A 12229-nucleotide genomic window follows, 5' to 3' on the forward strand; every position below is an offset into this window, starting at 1 on the left:
ACTTTTTTGCCTAGGCAGATGGGTGCCGTTCTTCCTATCTCTTTCACCGAACATGCTATGTCAAGGCTTCTACATTGTGGTAAATTGGTGCATAACGAGTTATAACAAAAATCAGGGCAAAACCAGTTGAAGTCCAATCTGCAGACTAACTTGGTGCAATAATGAGCTAAGCCCTGCCTCAGTACAAACAAGTCAAGTCTAGAATAAGTAAAAGAGTTAGAATATTTCAATAATTGTAAAACGAGAAAAGACTAGGTTGTAGACTGAATTATTACTAAGATGAATATTGTCTAAACTCGGTACAAATTACAGACAGTACAGACAAGGGTAGAGATGACATTGTGCAAAGACGAACGAAGTCTAGATTCAGGGAAAACAGCAAAGTTCTGTGTCAGTGCAAAAATAAAGTTCATGATTACGATGACAAGTTAACAATAAAAAGCAAGTCTCATGCATGGGGAGGAAGGACATCGAGGGGCTTGTTACCCTCTAATCTTTCTTGACTCTTAAAAAAGGTACCAGAACTTCCAATCTCCAATCTACTGAGCCCCTTCCAAAGTTTATACGACCATCCTTCCATATGAAGTGTCTCGGGGAAAAAAATAATAAAATATTGAATCTGTTTAAGATTTATTTATTCATTTATATTTGCATTTGTTGTCTTTATCTTTGTTATAATCGTTAATTTTAATTTTGGTTCATTTTCGGTTTAATTTATTCTTTAAAGGAACTTCTTGTCATTTTCAGTTTGAACTATAGCATAGATTTATTAATTTATGCTTGTCTCGAGTTAATATTGTTCTTTAATTTTCTTTGAAAAACTTCTTTTCAAGCAATTTTTCTTTTTTTAATTAATTTCTGTTTGTTTATATGGCACGTTGTATCTACAAAGTGACATATAGTGATCGCAAATTCTGGCGGTCGGTTGTCTGTCTGTCTGTCCCGGTTTTGCTACTTTAGGCACTTCCAGGTAAGCTAGAACGATGGAATTTGGCAGGCGTATCAGGAACCACACAATATCAGTTCCCCGATTTGACCATCTGGGGGGGGGAGTGGGGGATTGTTAAATCGGAAAAATTAGGAAAAAGGAAATATTTTTAACTTACAAACAGGTGATCGGTTCTTAATGAAATTTGATGTTTAGAAGGATATCGTGTCTCAGAACTCTTATTTTAAATTCCGACCGGATCAGGTGACATTGGGGGGAGTTGGGGTCGAGAAACCTAAAATCTTGGAAAACGCTTAGAGTGGAGGGGTCGGGATGAAGCTTGGTTGGAAAAATAAGCACAATGATGCATGTATCAAAAATAGATACACGATTGACATAACTGGAACGGATCCGCTGTCTTTGGGGAAGTTGGGGGGAGGGTTAATTCTGAAAAATTAGAAAAATGAGGTTTTTTTAACTTACTAAGGAGTGATCGGATCTTAATAAAATTTGATATTTGGAAGGATATCGTGTCTCAGAGCTCTTATTTTAAATCCCGACCGGGTCCGGTGACATTGGGGGGAGTTGTGGGGACCTCAAATCTTGAAAAATGCTTAGAGTGGAGGGATCGGGATAAAATTTGGGAAAAATAAGTCTCTTTGGGTGAGTTGGGGGGGGGGGCGGAGAAGGGTTAGTTCAAAAAATTAAAAAAGAGGTATTTTTAACTTACGAAGAAGTGATCGGATCTTAATGAAATTTCATATTTAGAAGAACCTCATAACTCAGATCTCTTATTTTAAATCCCGACCGGATCCAGTGTCATTGGGGGGGGGGACCAGAAATCTTGGAAAAAGCTTAAAGCGGAATGATCAGGATGAAACTTGGTGTGAAGAATAAGCACACGTCGAAGATAAGTGACTGACATAACCGGACCGGACCCGCTCTCTTTGGTGGAGTAGGGGGGGGGAGTAATTCGGAAAAATTAGAAAAAATGAGGTATTGTAACTTGCGAACGGGCTATCGGAACTTAATGAAATTTGATACTCAGAACGATCTTGTGCTTTAGAACTCTCATTTTAAGTCCCGACCAGATCCAGTGACATTGGGAGGAGTTGGAGGGGAAAACCGGAAATCTTGAAAACCGGGAATTTTGGAAAACGCTTAATGTGGAGAGATCGGGATGAAACTTGGTGGGAAGAATAAACACAAGTTATAGATACGTGATTGACATAATTGGAACGGTTCGTTCTTCTTGGGGGAGCTGGGGGTTGTTAATTTGGGAAAATTATAAAAGTTGAGGTATTTTTAACTTAAGAACGGGTGACTGGATTTTAATGAAATTTGATATTTAGAAGGAACTTATGTTTCATAGCTCTTATTTCAAATTCCGACCAGATCTGTTGACATAGGGGGGGTTTGGAGGGGGAAACCGGAAATCTTGGAAAATGCTTATAAATGTCGTAGATTCCTGATTTACGTAACCGGACTGGATCAGCTCTCTTTGGGGGATTTAGGGGGTAGGGTTTAGTGCTTTGGTGAGTTTGGTGCTTCTGGAAGTGCCGGGACGATGACAATTGGTAGGCGTGTCTAGAGCTGCACAAATTGACTTGATAAAGTATTTTCCCCTGATTCGACCATCTGGGGGCTGAAGGGAGAGGAAAGCTAGAAAAATTGAGGTATTTTTAACTTACGAGTGGGTGATCGGATCTTAGTGCATTTTTATATTTAGAAGGACCTCAGGACTCAGAGCTCTTATTTTAAATCCCGACCGGCATTAAGCCTCTGACTTTCCTTTTAAAGCAAAATTTTGGTTCTTAGAATTTTGCTAGAGCTCATACCATATGAGCTCTTGGCTCTTGCCTCTTCCGACCTCTTCACATGTGCTCTATGAGCTCTTAGCTCTTGTTATTACCAAAGTTTCTTCTTTGTTTATATATTGAATATTTCTAAAAAGTTTTTTGTTTTAGAATAGAGAATTAAAGTATAAAATTATAATTTATTAGTCACCAGTTTAATTGTTGACTGTTTTATCATAGAAACGAATTTCTGCTAGTCTCAAATTTAATAAGGCTCTTTACATTTATTTGATAAACTTCTTTTTATGTTTTTTTTTTTTCTAAAAAACTCTTAAAGAGAGACCTAGAACTGTTAATTTCCAATCGCTTGAGCCTCCTCCGAAGTTCATACAACCACCCCTTGTACAAAAATTATATATTTTAATGATCTGCAACTAGCATAACCTAAAGCACTTGCCCCAGGGGTCAGAGAGGGGTAGTCAGCCCTGAAGGAATAGTTATTTTTGCTTTAGACGATTTTGAACAAAACGGTTATATCAGAATTTTAATCGAATTCATTTGGGTGAAAAGGGTGAAAGGCGGGGTTACCCTCCGACCACTTTTGACTCTTAAAAGAGATACTAGAACTTTCAATTTCCAATCAGATGGGCCCCCTTCAAATTTTATGCGACTGCCCCGTCAATGAAACCATATATACCCCGGGGCATAACTTAAAACCCTTGCACCCAGCCTCGGGGGTGTTTTTCAACCCTGGGGGCATTGTTATATGATCTCTGTATTATTTTGAACCAAATGACAATCTAAAAATTTTCATAGGACGTATTTGGGGAAAAGGCAGAATGGGGTGGGGATAGTTGCCCTCCAATCACTTTTGACTCTTAAAAGAGAACTAGAACCTTCAGTTGACAATCAAATTGAACCCACCTCAAAGTTTTTCCGACCACCCCTTCTATAAAATCTTATTTACCCCCGGGGAACAGCTTACGACACTTGCCCCCAGGCTCTCGTGGGGTGTGTCAACTCCGGAGGCATTGTTAAACGATCTTTGAAGTATTTTGAACAAAATAGCTATCTCAAAATGCTGATCAGATGCGTTTGGGGGAAAAGGGAAAGGGGTGGGGACTGGTTGTCTCCGATCACCTCCCACTCTTAGAAAGAGAGAGAGCTCTCAATTTACAATCATATGAGCCTACCCCAAAGCTTATACAAACACCCCTCCCCCGGAGGCATAACTTACACCCCTTGTTCCCGGGCCCTGGAGGATTGTATATACCCCAGAATCTGCCTTGTCTGATCTTTGGACTATTTTGAACAAAGCGATCTCACAATTTTTATCAGCTGCATTTGGGGAAAAGATTGTTTGGGGAAGGCAAATTTGTTCCCTTCCAATTATTTTTACTTCTAAAAAGGTCACTAGAATTCCTGATTTACAATTAAATGAACCCTTTTCTAAGCTTACATTACCAGCCGTTGAATATGAAATGCCTCTGGGAAAAAACTAAATAACAAAACATTGAAGCCTTATCGCCTTCATTATAGGTAGGGATATAGCGTTCAGAAATTATATTAAAAAAGAAGTTTTTTTAACTGAAAGTAAGGAGCGACATTAACACTTAAAACGAACAGAAATTATTCTGTATATGAAAGGGTCTGTCCCATCCCCAATGCCCCGCTCTTTACGCTAAAGATCTTTTGTTCTTTTCAAAAGTAGAGTTGTGAGAAAGAGTCAAACTTTGGCGTAAGGAGGGGGCGTTGAGGAGTGGACACCACCTTTCATATACTGAATAATTTCTGTTTGTTTTAAGTTTTAATGTTGGTCCTTACTTTCATTTAAAAAAAACCTGTTTTTTATTTAATTTCTGAACTTTTTTGAATTCATTTAGGTTTTGATTTTAGTTCACCTACATGAATAATTAAAAGGGAATTTGTATATTAATTTTACTTTTTTTGGTTAAATGGCTTTCTCAAAGTTTTGATTGGACGATTTTGAGAAAAAAGCGGAGAGGGGGCCTAGTTGCCCTCTAGTTTTTTTGGTTACTTAAAAAGGCCACTAGAACTTTTAATCTTATTTAGGAACGTTTTTATTAGTAATAAATATACATAACTCACAAATATACTTACGTAACGAATTTTTATATTGATATATTTTTATTACTTATATGAGGGGGTTCTTCCTCTCGTCAATACCTCATTTTTAAACTAAAGTTCGAATTGTTCCAATCCTTTAAGAACGACCCCTGAATCACAAAGACCGTTCAATTAGAATAAATATCTCTTTTGAAATTACTAAAAATGCTTTAGCGTAAAGATTGAGGTATTGAGGAAGGACGAACCCCATCATATATGTAATACTATCTGTTTGTTTTAAGTTTTAAAATTGTTCCTTACTTTCAGTTTAAAAAAAAATTATTTTTTCATTTAATTTCTCATTGTTTTTTCAAATAATATTGGAAAATCCAGCGCTCCATTCAGGGAAATTCCCTTCCCCCATGATAAATTCCTCTATGGAGAGATCCTCTCAAGTAACCCCCGACCTCCCCCCACCATCAGAAAAAATAACCCCTGAAAACGTCTGTATACTTCGTCAATAACCAATATGAAACAGTTCGTGGTAACGAACTGTAGTAAGGAGCGATCCGGCTCAATAGTAAACGAAACTCTAAAAATCGGAATTTTGATGCTAAAATATACATCAAAAGAATCGGGTTTTCATGCTGATTTTAAATATATAAGTTTCATCAAATTTAGTCTTTGTCATCAAAAGTTACAAGCCTGAGAAAATTCACCTTATTTTGGAAAATAGGGGATAACACCCCCTAAAAGTCATAAAATGACTTAACAAAAATCACACCATCGCATTCAGCGTATCAGAAAACCCTATAGCAAAGATTTCAAGTTCCTATCTACAAAAATGTGGAATTACGTATTTTTGGCCAGAAGACAGATCACGGGTGCGTTTCTTTTTTTTTCAGGGGTCATCGTATTGACCGATTGGTCCTAAAATGTCGTAAGAGGGCTCATTATGACGGAAATTAAAAGTTCTAGTTCCCTTTTTAAGTGACAAAAAAAATTGGAGAGGACCTAGGCCCCCTCCCACGCTCATTTTTATCCCAAAGTCAACGGACCAAAATTTTGAGATAGCCATTTTGCTCCGCATAGTCGAAAACCATAATAACTATGTCTTTGGGGATGACTTACTCCACCACAGTCCCTGGGGGAGGGGCTGCAAGCTACAAACTTTGACCAGTGCTTACACACAGTAATGGTTATTGGGAAGTGTACAGACGTTTTCAGGGGGATTTTTATGGTTTGGGGGTGGGGTTGAGGGGAGGGAGCTATTTGGGAGGATCTTTCCTTGGAGAAATACTTCATGGGGGAAGAGAAATTCAGTGAAAAGGGCGCAGGATTTTCTAGCATTACTATAAAAAAAAACAATGAAAAAATAAACATGAAAAGGTTTTTTCAATTGAAAGTAAGGAGTAGCATTAAAACAAAACGAACAGAGATTATGAAGCATATGATGGGTTCTAAAAATACTTTAGCATAAAGAGCCAGGTATTAAGGAGGAGATAAATACCTCTCTCTTTATGCTAAAGCATTTTTAGTAGTTTCAACTATTTATTCTACGGCCTTTCTTATTCATGGGTCATTCTTAAAGAATTGGGACAAAACTTAAGATTTAGAGTAAAGAGCAAGATATTAACGAGGGGACAAACCTCCTCATATATATAATAAAAATATAAGAATACAAAAGTTTGTTACGTTAGTTAGTTCTTAAGTTACGTATATTTTATACTAATAAAATCGTTCGTTAAAAATTAAAAGTTCTAGTTGCCTTTTTAAGTAACCGAAAATTGGAGGGCAACTACGCCTCCTTCCCCACCCCTTATTTCTCAAAATTTTCTGATCAAAACTAAGAGAAATCCATTTAGCCAAAAAAAGAATTAATATGCAAATTTCACTTTAATAACTTATGTGCAAAGAGCCAAAATCAAACATACATTAATTCAAAAACGTTCAGAAATTAAATATAAAAAAACTAGTTTTTTTAACTGAAAGTAAGGAGTAATATTAAAACTTAAAACGAACAGAAATTACTCCGCATATGAAGTTGGTTGTCCCCTCCACAATCCCTCGCTCTTTACGCTAAGGTTTGACTCTTTGCCACATTCTTCTTTTTAAAACAATTAAAATCTTTAGCGTAAAGAGCGAGGCGTTGAGGAGGGGACAACCAATTTCATATAGGGAGTAATTTCTGTTCGTTTAATTTTGATATCGCTCCTTACTTTCAGTTAAAAAAAACTAGTTTTTTTTTATTTAATGTAAACAAAGGGCAAAGTTCATAACTTGCAGCCCTTACCCCGGAGACTCTGGGGGATTAAGTCGTTCTCAAAAACATATTTATTATATTTTTGACAATGTTGAACAGGATGGCTATCTCAAAATTTTGATCAGGTGACTTTTGGATAAAATGAGCGTGGGAAGGGGTCACTTTAAATGGGCACTAGAACTTTTAATTTAATCCGTGATCTTTCTTCTGGCAAAAAATATAAAATTCTACATCTTTGCTGATAGGATATCGATACCTCTATAATGGGATTCTCTGATACACTGGATTCGATGGTATGACTTTTATTAAGATTATATGACTTTTAGGGGATGTTTCCCCCTTTTTTCTCAAATAAGGCAAATTTTCTCAGGCTTGTAACTTTTTTTTAGTAAGACTAAACTTAATTTATGTATTTAAAATCAAAATAAGAATCCGATTCTTTCGATGTATATATTGGTATCAAAATTAGGTTTTTATCAAACAGTTCGTAACCACGAACCGTTTGATAAAAAAAAACATCTATATTATGGGACTAAAGTGAACTGTTAAGTTTCACTAAATCACGAGTTAAGCTTTCGGGAAGACTAGCTTATTTTTATTTATTTATTTTTGAAAGAATCATATTCCAAATATGAGATGTAATGATTTTCTTTGTTTAGTTGGGGATAACCAGATCTAATATCGGAATTATGAGAAATATTAGTAATAGATTCACCAAAGTAATAATTTGCATTGAGAATATGATGAACACACTAAATTTCTAGTTTGGTCCCACCTCCTTTTTTTGTTCTCATCTCACAGCCATTTATCGCTAACTCCAGAAAGATATTATACCAGCCCAGTCCTATTGTATGCCAGACAATCTAAGGTTAATTTTTTGTTTAATAAAAAAAAATACCAAATAAGAAGGTTCAGCGATTAACCAATAAGCTATTCATCTTTTATTTTCTAATAGTCAGAATACAAGAGATAGAGAACATGAAAACGTCATGAATGGACTAGAACTTTCACCTCTAGTCAGATTGGTGAAAAGAAAGTTAAGTTTTGGAAAGCTGCGGAGACCTTAAAGCATGGTTTTTGCTTGTTATTGAGCCAGTGCCTACATTGTGTCTACTAAAGTGAAATTTTATAGTTTTTATCAGAGAGGACTATCTGAAATTGTCTCTTTCAAGCTTTTGTTTTGTTTGGAGTACTTTTTGATTTTAAGTGGAAAGCTCCGTTCAAGTAGGCGAGGACAGCAGACTCAGTTTTAATTTAAAGTTCGATTGAAACATAAAACACTTGAGAAGCGTGACGGTTTCCTGGTCCCATCTCTAAAATATATTCTTAAAATAATAAACAGAGAAGTTTAGAGGTCCATAAGAATATCATATTCCCATGGGTTCGAAAGTGCTGCCCTCTACTTTTAACATGTAATTGTATTGCGAGAGGAATACTTTGGTTCTGCCGTTTTTTTTTTTGTTTTTTTTTTTTTTTCCTGGCACCCCGATTTCATCTTAGTCCTAGAAAGTGGTAAGGGTCTAACCTCTGCGGTTTTTACAGAAGTGTGGACCTTAGGCCGGATTGATGAATATGGCTTTGCATTTTGGGAAGCTTCGTAGAAATCTTGCTTAGGGCCAAAAAATCTATTGTTTCTACCCATTTCTGTTCGTGATTTCAGCTGAGTTTATCATCCGGTTTTTCGCGCTTGGGATTGCAGTAGATTAATGTTATCAGATGTGCCTCTTAAACTTTAAAAGTTCTCTCATTGCTAAAGAAATTAGAGTTTAACCTTTGCTTCTTTCTAAGTGATGACGTTAGAAACTTGGCCTACGGCAAAAAAGTCAACTTTTGAACTAAGACAGATAGATTTCTTTTCGACGGCAGTCGATAGCTCTTGATGAGCTGATCAAAGCATAAGCCATCCATTTTTTGGAGGAAACATTCCTTCATGAGATATACCAGTTTGAAAGTTTAAAGGGGGTGACAACTTCAGTAGCAATGTACACACTGAAACCAATAGGCCGATACCAATATTGAGACATATAGGGTAATTTTAAGCAACAGTCGGTTATAAGCTCATAATCATCTTCGGCAATGGAAAGTTCACAACTTTTACTAGTTGATGTACCTATTATTTGTTTTCGGTGTATTTGATGGTAAGACCAACGTGGTTCGATTGGTAAGACATGTAGGGGACTTGTAAGTAATAATCGGCTGTTAGGCTACAATCATCTTCAGCGGTGAGGGGCTTGCAATTTTTGCTCGTTGCAATGAGGGGTTTGCAACTTTTGCGAGTTGGTGTACTTAGTATTTATTTTAAGATCCTTACAGATTAACAACTTCAGCATTTAATCGAGGGGAGGAAAGGAAACCAAAATTTTGCTCTCGCAACACTTTACTCGGCGAAGCCAAACAAAGGTTACAGCAACACGGCACGTTGCCAATGCAACGTAGATCTAGTTTCTTTTCTTATTTCGGTTGAGCATGCAATTTGTTTCTTATATTTGGTACTGTGACAAAGGAACGAAATCACACTTGCCCTTTGTTCCTTTCTCAGCAGTGACATCAGTAGGTTTGCCCATAGCAAGAAAATCAAATTTTGAACTAAGAAAGAAGTAACTCTTTTGTAACCAGGCCTATAAGCTTTGCAGGGCTTATGAGAGTATACCATATCGACTTCTTGTAAAAAACAAAAAATATTAAAAGATGTGTCATAAAGGGAAAATAAATCAGATTATGACTATGCAAAAAACGATCTAGGTCCTGATTAGCTGGCAACACAAACTGGATCCATTTCTCCTCCCTCTCAGCATTCGTTTCGCAAGCAATGCAATTGTGCTGCCTAAATAAGAGTGATGTGGGCACAACGTATTTTTTTTTCATCAGGCCCATCGTATAGAATCTTTGTGTCTTAGAAACTTTAAAAGGAGCTGGTTTGATCTGAAATTAAAAGTCCTAGTGTCTTTTTTAAGAATCAAAAGTGATCGGAAGGCAACCGTTCCCTTTCCCACACCCATTAATTTCCAAAACACTTCCAATTAAAATTCAGAGATAGTCATTTTGTCCAGTATAGTTGAAAGGATCAGTATCTATGTCTCTGGGGATGTGAATTCCCCACAGCACTCGGGGCAAAGGCTGTAAGTCATACAAAATGCACTAAAAGGAGTAAGAAGTAAATTAAAAGGAAAAACAAGAAAAAAATACTTTATTAGAAACACTCTAACATGTAAAATGCCTCAATCTTATTACATATATAAAAAATCCATAACGTTTGGAGATATAACTGTTACGAGATCAGATAGGAACACAGAGGAAATACTCACAAAATCGGAAGAAGACAAATCATATTTGTTGACGCTCTGATATAGGAAGAAACGTCCATAATGGCACTATAAGAAACACATGGGGGGGGGGGGACAAAAAATGAGTTATAAAGCCGACCAATAATTTTCTTGTCAAATTGGCCTTTAACTCTAGAGAGAAGTCAATAAGACTTTCTTAAATTCTTTCTAAACGCACTGAATTTTAGTGACCGTGTTTATCGAATCGAGATCCATAATGCAAACCCAAGATACTTAAGAGGTGCAGAGGCAGGAATTGTGGTACGGCCAGCCTGAATTTTTGAACTGGGAGAGTGAAGATAACCAAAACCGAAATACTCAGTTTCTCGTTTATGTTGACGTTCTAATGTAGGAAACAAGGTCCATACTAGCACCATAAAAAACACATTGGGGGGGGGACAAAAAACTAGTTATAGAGCCGACCATTCGTTTTCTTCTGAAATTGGCATTTAACTCTAGAGAGAAGTCAATAAGACTTTCTCAAATTCTTTCTCAACACACAGATTGTTAGTGACCGTGTTGTTCGGATCGGGGTCCCGAAGGCAAGCCCAAGATACTTAAGAAGTGCAGAGGTAGGAACTGTGGCACGGCCAGCCTGAATTTTTGAACTGGGAGAGTGAAGACAGTTTACAGGGTAATTAAAATGACAAATTTACAGCTTATATTCTTATGTCCGTACTTTTTTTTTAAATCCGTTAAATTGAAATGCTGTATATTACGTCTAATGATAAATTTGAAATAGCTATACTCTGATAAAATTAAAAGAGTCGGTTGGCTGATTATAGGGTTCCTCAGTCTTGCAGTTTATGCTCTATCAAATGCTGATAGAAGCTATAATTTACAAAGGTAAACAATATTGTTATAATTTAGTTTGTTCGTAGTTTAGATTATTTTTTTATTTAACTTAGTTTGGATCTTTAATTTAATTTGATTTAGTCTCAAGCAAGGAAAATTCAAGCTCAACAGGTCACATTGATCATTTTTTACATGCTCCACATCTTAACTAATCTCAATGACTCTTTAAAAAGTCAATTTCATTGAGTAATTCAGCCAGTTTCCGTAGCAAGTTCAAAGGTTTGAGTAGTATTTCGTTTATAAAAGAAATCTCTATAAAAAAATATCCGGAATTATTTCCCACTACTTCTAGCTTTCAATATCTTTCTATGTTTTGCTTTTAGTAGCTATATCGACGTGTAAGTAAAATTAGATGCACGAACGCAAAAACTTCGTACTTTCTTTGAAAATGAACAAAAAAGAGACAATCAAACAAGAAAATTGACATAGAAAAGAGTATAGTCTTGATGTTGGTGCATGTTGAGATTTGGTCTAACACTCTCATTATCTTTCTCTCTCTCTCTTTGTTTGTGTAATACCTAAAAAAAATACTTGTTAACAAATATATTAGGAATCAAAAAGTACACAAAAAATAAATAATTAACAACAAGGAAAAATGAACAAAGCATTAAAAGAAAATATTTTAGATCCGAATTGATTTAGTGTTGCAATGGAGCGTCAACCATTTTCTCTGCAAAACTTTATTGCACAAAATCGACTATAAACAAGTTACTATTAAGAAAAGGTTAAAAATACAACAGTCTACTAATTTCCCTAAAATTGTATGTTATAATCTCTTAACAAGGTGAGTCAGCTGAAGTTCATTCATGGGTCTGTAACTGTCCAAAACAGTTCGTGAATCTGAAAATTTTATTTTATTTCCAAAAATATTTCTTTCTAGTTTCACAAGCCCTTGTCATAGCAGCTTACATACGTCCCTCGTGTTCAGGAATTCCGTTGCTCGACTCTGAAAAAAAAAAACTCATTCTAGGGCACGTCATCCAAGAATGACCAAGAG

At 36.1% G+C, this 12229-nt stretch overlaps 1 long non-coding RNA gene across 1 annotated transcript in view; it reads right to left on the reverse strand.

Moving 5' to 3' along the window:
- Positions 1-11591: 11591 nt before the first annotated feature.
- LOC136035462 (uncharacterized) overlaps positions 11592-12229 on the reverse strand; it is a 51924-nt gene continuing 51286 nt past the window's right edge. Inside the window, exon 3 of the long non-coding RNA XR_010619444.1 lies at positions 11592-11750. This is a non-coding gene — a long non-coding RNA (uncharacterized LOC136035462). The remainder of the gene's footprint in view (positions 11751-12229) is intronic.

Source organism: Artemia franciscana, chromosome 14 (genome assembly GCF_032884065.1).
Source record: "Artemia franciscana chromosome 14, ASM3288406v1, whole genome shotgun sequence".
Classification (NCBI taxonomy): Eukaryota; Metazoa; Arthropoda; class Branchiopoda; order Anostraca; family Artemiidae; genus Artemia; species Artemia franciscana.